Source organism: Pogona vitticeps, chromosome 2 (genome assembly GCF_051106095.1).
Source record: "Pogona vitticeps strain Pit_001003342236 chromosome 2, PviZW2.1, whole genome shotgun sequence".
Taxonomy (NCBI): domain Eukaryota; kingdom Metazoa; phylum Chordata; class Lepidosauria; order Squamata; family Agamidae; genus Pogona; species Pogona vitticeps.
This window is the reverse complement of record NC_135784.1, coordinates 218,104,525-218,112,760: the sequence shown is the minus strand read 5'-3', so window position 1 is coordinate 218,112,760 and position 8,236 is coordinate 218,104,525.

The following is an 8,236-nucleotide window of genomic DNA, read 5'->3' as shown; positions in this document are numbered from 1 at the left end:
GTGCCCTTCCCACGTGAGAGAAATATATTTTTGAATTGATTAGTATGTCTGGATCAGTGCAGTGAGGTGGTGGTGGTGGTGAGAAACGGGGGAATTATCCAGTACTTGAGCCACTTTGGTTTCAGTGTTTTTTCCCCCACCCCCACCCCCAATAAATGTTTGTGTCATCAAAGCAGGCTTTGTTGGGGTTATAAGGGTCCAAGAGTGCCTTCCAGGACCCTGTTGGACTGTGGGAATCCTTATCAAATGAACAATATAAAAGGATGTCTTCCACAGTTGCTACCATGCCAGATTGGTAAGGGCAAAAATGTTAGTCTTAAGGGGTACATACACATCTTTTTAAAGGAAAGATGCATATGGCACAGCATTGAAGGCTGATGGCACAGCATTGAAATGGGCCAGGGTAATAGCTCTCTGATGTCCAATGAGTTCTAAATTACAAAGATAATCTTCTGGGATGAAAACCTTCTTGTGATTTTGCTGTGAGTAATGTGGAACCCACACTCTGCTGAGCTGGAGGACTGTGTCCCAGATCTGTTTCCTAATAGTGCCTTTAGCTTTCAGAAATCCCAGATGTAGAAGGCCAGAGGAGGAGACCCCTGAATACTGTTAAAACACAGGACAACTCCACCATCTGCAATGATAAAGTGGGCTTCTTATTCTGTCGTGCAAATTCAACCATTAATCTTGACTGGATCTATGATCCAATTATTACAAGATGGCTATTGATTCAACAGGATATTGCTTGGGAAGATTTTGTGTGACTTCATCCCAAGGCTTGTTTTGCCGGCTGATGGATATCAAGCTTTGTTGTTTAGTCATTTAGTCATGCCCGACTCTTCGTGACCCCATGGACCAGAGCACGCCAGGCTCTTTTATATTCCACCGCCTCCCGGAGTTGTGTCAAATTCATTCTGGTGGCTCACATCTGATCTGTTGATCATAATAAAGTATTCACCCATTCTGGCGGCTTTGATGACATTGCCCAGCCATCTCATCCTCGGTCGTCCCCTTCTCCTCTTGCCTTCACATTTTCCTAACATCAAGGTCTTTTCCAAGGAGTCTTCTCTTCCCATGAGATGGCCAAAGTATTGGAGCCTCAGCTTCAGGATATGTCCTTTCAGTGAGCACTCAGGGTTGATTTCCTTTAGAATGGATAGGTTTATTCTCCTTGCAGTCCAGGGGACTCTCAAGAGCCTCCTCCAGCACCACAGTTCAAAAGCATCAATTCTTCGGTGGTCAGCTTTCTTTATGGTCCAGCTCTCTCTTCCGTACATCACTACAGGGAAAACCATAGCTTTGACTATGCGGACTTTTGTTGGCAAGGTGTTGGCTTTTTAGGATGCTGTCAAGGTTAGTCATCGCTTTCCTCCTAAGAAGCAGGCGTCTTTTAATTTCGTGGCTGCTGTCTCCATCTGCAGTGATCACGGAGCCCAAGAAAGTAAAATCTGTCACTGCCTCCATATCTTCCCCTTCTATTTGCCAAGAGGTGATAGGACCAGTGGCCATGATCTTAGTTTTTTTGATATTGAGCTTCAGACCGTTTTTTTCACTCTCCTCTATCACCATCATTACAAGGTTCCTTAATTCAGTTCTAGAAGGTGTTGTAAGTCTTCATAAAATTGGTCAGTTTCAGTCTCCTCAGCATTGGTGGTTGGTGCATAAACTCGGATTACTGTGATGTTGAAAGGTCTGCCTTGGATTCGTATTGACATCATTCTATCATTTTTGAGATTATATCCCATTACAGCTTTTCCCACTCTTTTGTTGACTATGATGGCTACTCCATTCCTTCTGCGGGATTCTTGCCCACAATAGTAGATATGATAATCATCTGAATTGAATTCACCCATTCTTGTCCATTTTAGTTCACTGACGCCCAGGATGTCAATGTTTATTCTTGCCATCTCCTGTTTGACCGCATCCAGCTTCCCAAGGTTCATAGATCTTACATTCCAGGTTCCTATGCAGTATTTTTCTTTGTAGCATCAGACTTTCCTTTCACTTCCAGGCACGTCCAAAGCTGAGCATCCTTTCGGCTTTGGCCCAACCACTTCATTAGCTCTGGAGCTACTTGTACTTGTCCTCCGTTCTTCCTCAGTAGCATGTTGGACGCCTTTCGACCTGAGGCTCCCATCTTCCAGCGTCATATCTTTTAGCCTTTTGTTTCTGTTCATGGGGTTTTCTTGGCAAAGATACTGGAGTGGCATTGCCAGTTCCTACTCCAGGTGAATTGCGTTTAGTCACTCTCGGACCCTTCTGAGGCTCTCCCACCCGCACCCTGCGGGCCCAGTCAGCCAAAATTGCCAAAATATTTTTCCTGTTTTCTTCCCCTAAAAATGAGGTGCGTCTTATGGAGAGGTGCATCTTATGGAGTGAAAAATACGGTAACTAGAAATCCCTGGTCTACACATGGAGCAAAGAAATATAACAAAAATGGGAAAGTTACTTGCTGAATGTCTTAAATGGTTGTTAAGTACAGGCAATGCTTAAATTAGATTACATATTCTGATCACAATTTTTGGAAGGTATTTATGATAAGTTAGAAACATGAAGATACTAAGTAACATATGAACTATAGTTGGTCTATGCAGTTAAGAGTGGCTTGAATATAAGATCAATATAGGTTTAAGTTTATATATTAGACAATTTATGCATGTTAATCTTTAGGGTTTATGTAGTTAGAATTATATACTAAACAGATATGGCCTAAAGATGTTTAGTAGGGCAATATGGTCGATGTAGTCAGGATTTTATATATTAGATGGATATATGGAAAATATTCTCCCCGCGTATAAGTTTTGTGTTTGTTTTGTATGTTTGTTTGTGTTTATTAATTTTAAAAAAGCTTTGCAAAAAGAAAGAAAGAAAGAGGGACTGAGCCCTCCAAGGCTGAGCCTTGATGATCACCCCAGCATAAATCAGAAACCTGGGCAGCCAATTAGACCATGTCCTATCAGGTTTCTTCCTCCTATGTCTCTCCTTTTCTTTATCATCTTCCATGTCGAGATCCTTCTTTACATTTCTGTACAGCAAATCAAATAAATCCACATATTCGTCTTTGATATCTTTTCTTGCATTGTTGGGTTAGATGATTACCCAAGGGCATCGAGTAGTCACTGTATGGCAATGCTCACAAAAGCATGGTGTTGTATCCCATGTCAGGAACCAACAGGTAAGGCCAAACCCCCATACCGGCCAAAGTGTTAAACTGGGCTGGTAATGTAAACTGAGGGTATGGCGTGCCCCATCCACTGAACTGTGGACTGGAACATGGCCATGTAGTGTTGGGAGGCCTACCACTCTGTATGTTGTATGGTGTGTAAACTGTGGGGTTAAATTGTCCACCACCAGCCCAAGGCCACATGGGGATTGATGAATAAGTGCCCACTGTAATGGCTGACTCACCTGATGAAGTTGTCGCCATACTTGATTCATCCCTGGCATATAGCCCGACAGGGCAGATCTCATCTGATTCCTCTTGTCCCTCTTGGCTCATGGTAGCTGGTTCAGGTGTCACAGGGGTTGACAACCTTTTACCCTTATCAGCATGCCGAGGCCGTGGTGTCGGAGAAGCCTTGTCTGCATCACTTCTGGGCGTCCCTTCAGGCAGCTGCTCTAGATTTGCTCTAGCAAATCTAGCCATTACATCATCAGCTATTGCCTTAGGTTTGGCCCTACGATGACTCTTGGCATCCCTGGATGATCTGCGTGGCTGTACCTCACAAGGCTGTGGAGCTTGTCTCACTGGCCATTCAGCTTCCAATGCAGAAATATTTTCCTGCAGTTGCTGCCAGACAGGCCAGGATTCCTCGTCAGTAGAGGACTTGGGAGGAGACACTTGGGGGAACTGGCCTTTTCTTGGCCTGCTGTTTCCCTTTCTTATTGCCCTGGCCCTTCCATGATGCCATTATGGATCTAGTGCTACAGGTGAAGAAGGGCTCAGAATTGCCTCAGCAGTACTGATGTCAAGTCAAATAATAACTCTTATCTATGCACAATAATGGAGGGGGTAACCAGTTGACGCTCGCAGCTATGCTCCTCTTTTAAGACAACAAACCTAACTATGTGGTAGGAAACAGCTAGTCAGACCACATAAACTTTATCCATTGTTATTGTTTTAATTAATTTGTAATCACAATAACTAAATTCCTTGATTAATTCCCCCTAATTGAACTACCAATATAATTAGCACCAACAAGGTAGTAAGTCCCCAAATTAATTTATTTGACAATTCAGGGCTTGACTCTTACTTCCAGTAATACTTAATCAATGCCAATTTTAAATTCTTCGACTGGTGCTCTATGCGTGCTTAATTAATTGATACTCCTGGCTGAGGAACACTCAATTCCTATGTATATAAACTATCTATCAAGTTAAAATTATTCTAATTTATTCCATTTTACTAGTTACTTATTATGAATTAATTAATATTAATATTAAAATTATTATATTATTTATATATGTATTTTATTTATATTTTATTTATATTTTATTTTATTTTATTTATTATTAGCAGTAATGTTTATTAATTTTAGTATTTATTTATTTATTTTTATTTTAAAAATTATTTTAATAAAACAACGCAGGCCTGCTGTATCTGTGAGGCTAAGTAAAGTACTGGCCTTGCTGCTGAACCAGCCTTCAAAGGGCTAGCAAACCAATCCGGCTGTTGCAGAAGGGATGGGGGGGGGGCGAGTGAAGAAAATCAAAAATAAAGTAAATGATTGCTGTCCGGAAACTGAGCGGCACCTGCATGTGCACAACAGCTGATCTGAAAGGCCCAGACTTCACCCCCACCACTACGAGCCCATCCGAACCTGAGGCCAGCCCTAGGACCCAGTATGGATCAGCCAGCACCTCTACCAGACCTATCTTAAGCTAAGCCTCAATTTCCTTTCTTCTTCTTCTTTTTAAAAAACATACTCTCAAGCTCTGTACGCACTGGAGCACAGCTGGCGCACGCCACACTGCCACTGCCACTGCCCCCGCACTTCTTTTGTCTTTCCTACAATAGTTAATGACAGAATTAATTAACCCAACTTATAGATTAAATAAGATGATGTCAGCAATAAAAACCCCAGGAGGGAGCCAATGCTACCCTCCCTACCTCTTGGATGCTGTTCACCGAAGGCCTTGATCCGTGATGCAGCTGTTTGGAAACCAAACAGCAGAGCTTTCTCCTTCACCGTTGCCAGAAAATGAAGAGGATGGATAGAGGGGGGAAACGTCCCTTAAATAGCCTAGCGTTCCCCCCTCTCACCCAACTGCGTCTCATGTTATCATGTTATCCAGGGAAGGAGGCAAAGGCGGGCCACACTGCCGAAGCTTTGGCTCAGCAGTGGCTCCAGCATTCTCTGTAGCCGCTGTGTTGGTGATCTGTCTTTCAGATAGGTTACAGCATTATTAACCTCCACAAAATACCAATTTCTCAAAATTGAAGGTGGACAGATTTATTTTCTTCTTTTTTTTCCCCTGATAAGTTGTGCTGCCTCTGGAAGATCTCAGGGCAGGAAATTGGACTGCAGGCCAATGTACTTTTGGTACATTTTTGTACTTGCTTCCAAGGCCTTGCTCATATAGGGAAGTGAGTGATTTTATCTTTTAAAGGAAAACACATCTGCTTGAAACTTCAGCTGTTTCATGTTTCTCTTTTTGTCTAGTTGTTGTTGTTAGCTATGGTTAGAATTTTGATTTGTTTGTAAATATTTTCTCCCCACTATTTGCTTCTGAAAGTATATAGAGAACTTAAGACTTTAGATTAGGGCAGAAGCAATTGATTCCACATAGTTAGGTTGTATATTTCTAATGAAGATAAGAAAAATGAGTTATGTGACTCTGATGATTATTTATTTATTTATTTATTTATTTATTTATTTATTTATTTATTTATTTATTTATTTATTTATTTATTTATTTAGCCATCTTTCTCCCATGTTCTTCACACCCTATGCATATATTTATAGACCTGGTACACACTTGTAATATGCCTCACTATGCACAGATAACCTAGTTCCTTATTCTGTACATACCATCACATGAGCCATGAAAACAGTTTAATTCTGAAATTACTGCTATGTGTTCTGCATTTTTGAAAAATATCCACCTTCACAACATTCATTTAACCCCAGACACATCTGAAGAAGTGGACTAAATCCCACAAAAGTTAATGCAAAATAAATCTTGTAAGTTGCCGTAAGATTGTAAGTCTATTTCTTGTAAGTCACAATAGGATTGTTGTAATTTAAAGAGTTGTTCCGTTTGCAATGTAGCTATATGTTTATGAACTTTTATTGTTACCATGATGTGGCCTCAGTAAATGGCAGAGAAAGAATACCATATGATTCATCATGTACTTGTTGTGTTCTGTGGCAGAGCTTAGAATGAGAGCCAATTGAAAGATAAGCCAATTGAACTAATGCAAAAGCGGTTAATCCATCCTCTACCACTAGGGGGAGAATTTTTCTTCTTTTAACCTAAGATAACTTAGGTTAAAAAAGGGGTAGGAAAAGAGGGAGGGAGGGAACAATGGGGAAAAGAGGAAAGAAAGAAGGTCATCACTGGGGCACACAGACCCCTCAGACAAAGGTTTGTGCTGTTAAGCACAAAAAGAGAGAAGAGAGAGAGAGAAGACAATGGGGGGAGTTTGTAGTTGAAAACACCTTTTAAACCAAACACTTTTTAAACCAAACACCTTTTAAACCAAACAGCCTTTTAAACCAAACCAAGCATCTTTTAAACCAAACATCTTTTAAACCAAACACCTTTTTAAACCAAACACCTTTTAAACCTAACCACCAACACCATTTTACACCAAGCCAGCCACCACAGCAGCCCCTTACAGAAAATGCTTACGTATAAAGCCCTAAACGGTTTAGGGTCTCGATACTTGGCAGAATGCCTACTCCCACCAAGATCTACCCATATCACTCGTGCGAGTCAGGGGGTGAAGCTGAGGAGCCTGACGCCGAGGGAGGCCCATAAGGAAAAAACAAGAAACCGGGCCTTCTCGGTGGTGGCTCCTTGCCTCTGGAAGAATCTGCCTCCAGAGAGTCATGCGGCCCCTTAGCTGGATAGTTTTAAAAACCAATTAAAACATGGATGTTCAGGCAGGCCTTCCCCTCCAGTTAATAATTGATTCTTTTCTCTTTTTTCTTTTTCGTTTATTTTTTATTTCATCTTTCCATCTTGAAGAACTGGCTACTTGATGTAATAATCTCTTTTTTTGTTATAATAAATAAATAAATAAATAAATAAATAAATAAATAAATAAATAAATAAATAAATAAATAAATAAATAAATAAATAAATAAATAAATAAATAAATAAATCTGATTTTAAAACAAAAAGACTTTGGAGTCTAAACCCCATTTTACACCAAGCCAGCTACCATAGCAGCCCCTCACAGAAAATGTTCTGATTTTAAAACAAAAGACTTTGGAGTCACATTTTAAACCCACACATTTTAAAACAAAATAGAAGTCACAGTACACAAACCCTAGGAGCCACAGAATGCAAAAATAAATAAATAAATGTTACATTTTAATATTATGGTCTAATTTTCATATTTAATTTTAATTTAATATTATAGTCTAATTTTCACATTTTAAATCCACACTGCAAGACCAGAGCACAGAAACATAACCCCCACCTAGCCCAAACCCAAGCTGCAAAAACTCTGTACAGTACAGTAAATACAGTGTACTCACCCAGAACAGGCGGTCTCTGTTTTTAAAAAGAAAGTCAAAAATCCAAAAAGCAAAAATTTTAAAAAGCCCAATAAATACAATACTGCACAGTACAGTACAGTACCAGGCAGTCCATATCCACACTCTCTAACCACTGGGACGAATGAGGTACAGACAAGCAGCCTCTTCTCTGACCAATGGTTAACTGAAAGCAATTCAAATTTCCCTCTTTGCCCACCTCCCCCGTGTTTTCTTTTTCCAATCGTAAGTCAAAGCTCCGGTCGAAAGTCGAAGCAAAATTTTGTGACCGGAGCTGTCCGTAAATCGAATCGGTCGTAAGTAGGGATGGTTGTAAGTTGAGGCACCACTGTCCAGAATCTCTTAATGAGGGTGAAAGAGGAGAACACAAAAAATGGTCTGAAGCTCAACATCAAAAAAACTAAGATCACGGCCACTGGTCCCATCACGTCCTGGCGAATAGAGGGGGTAGATATGGAGGCAGTGACAGATTTTACTCTCTTGAGCTCCATGATCACTGCAGATGGTGA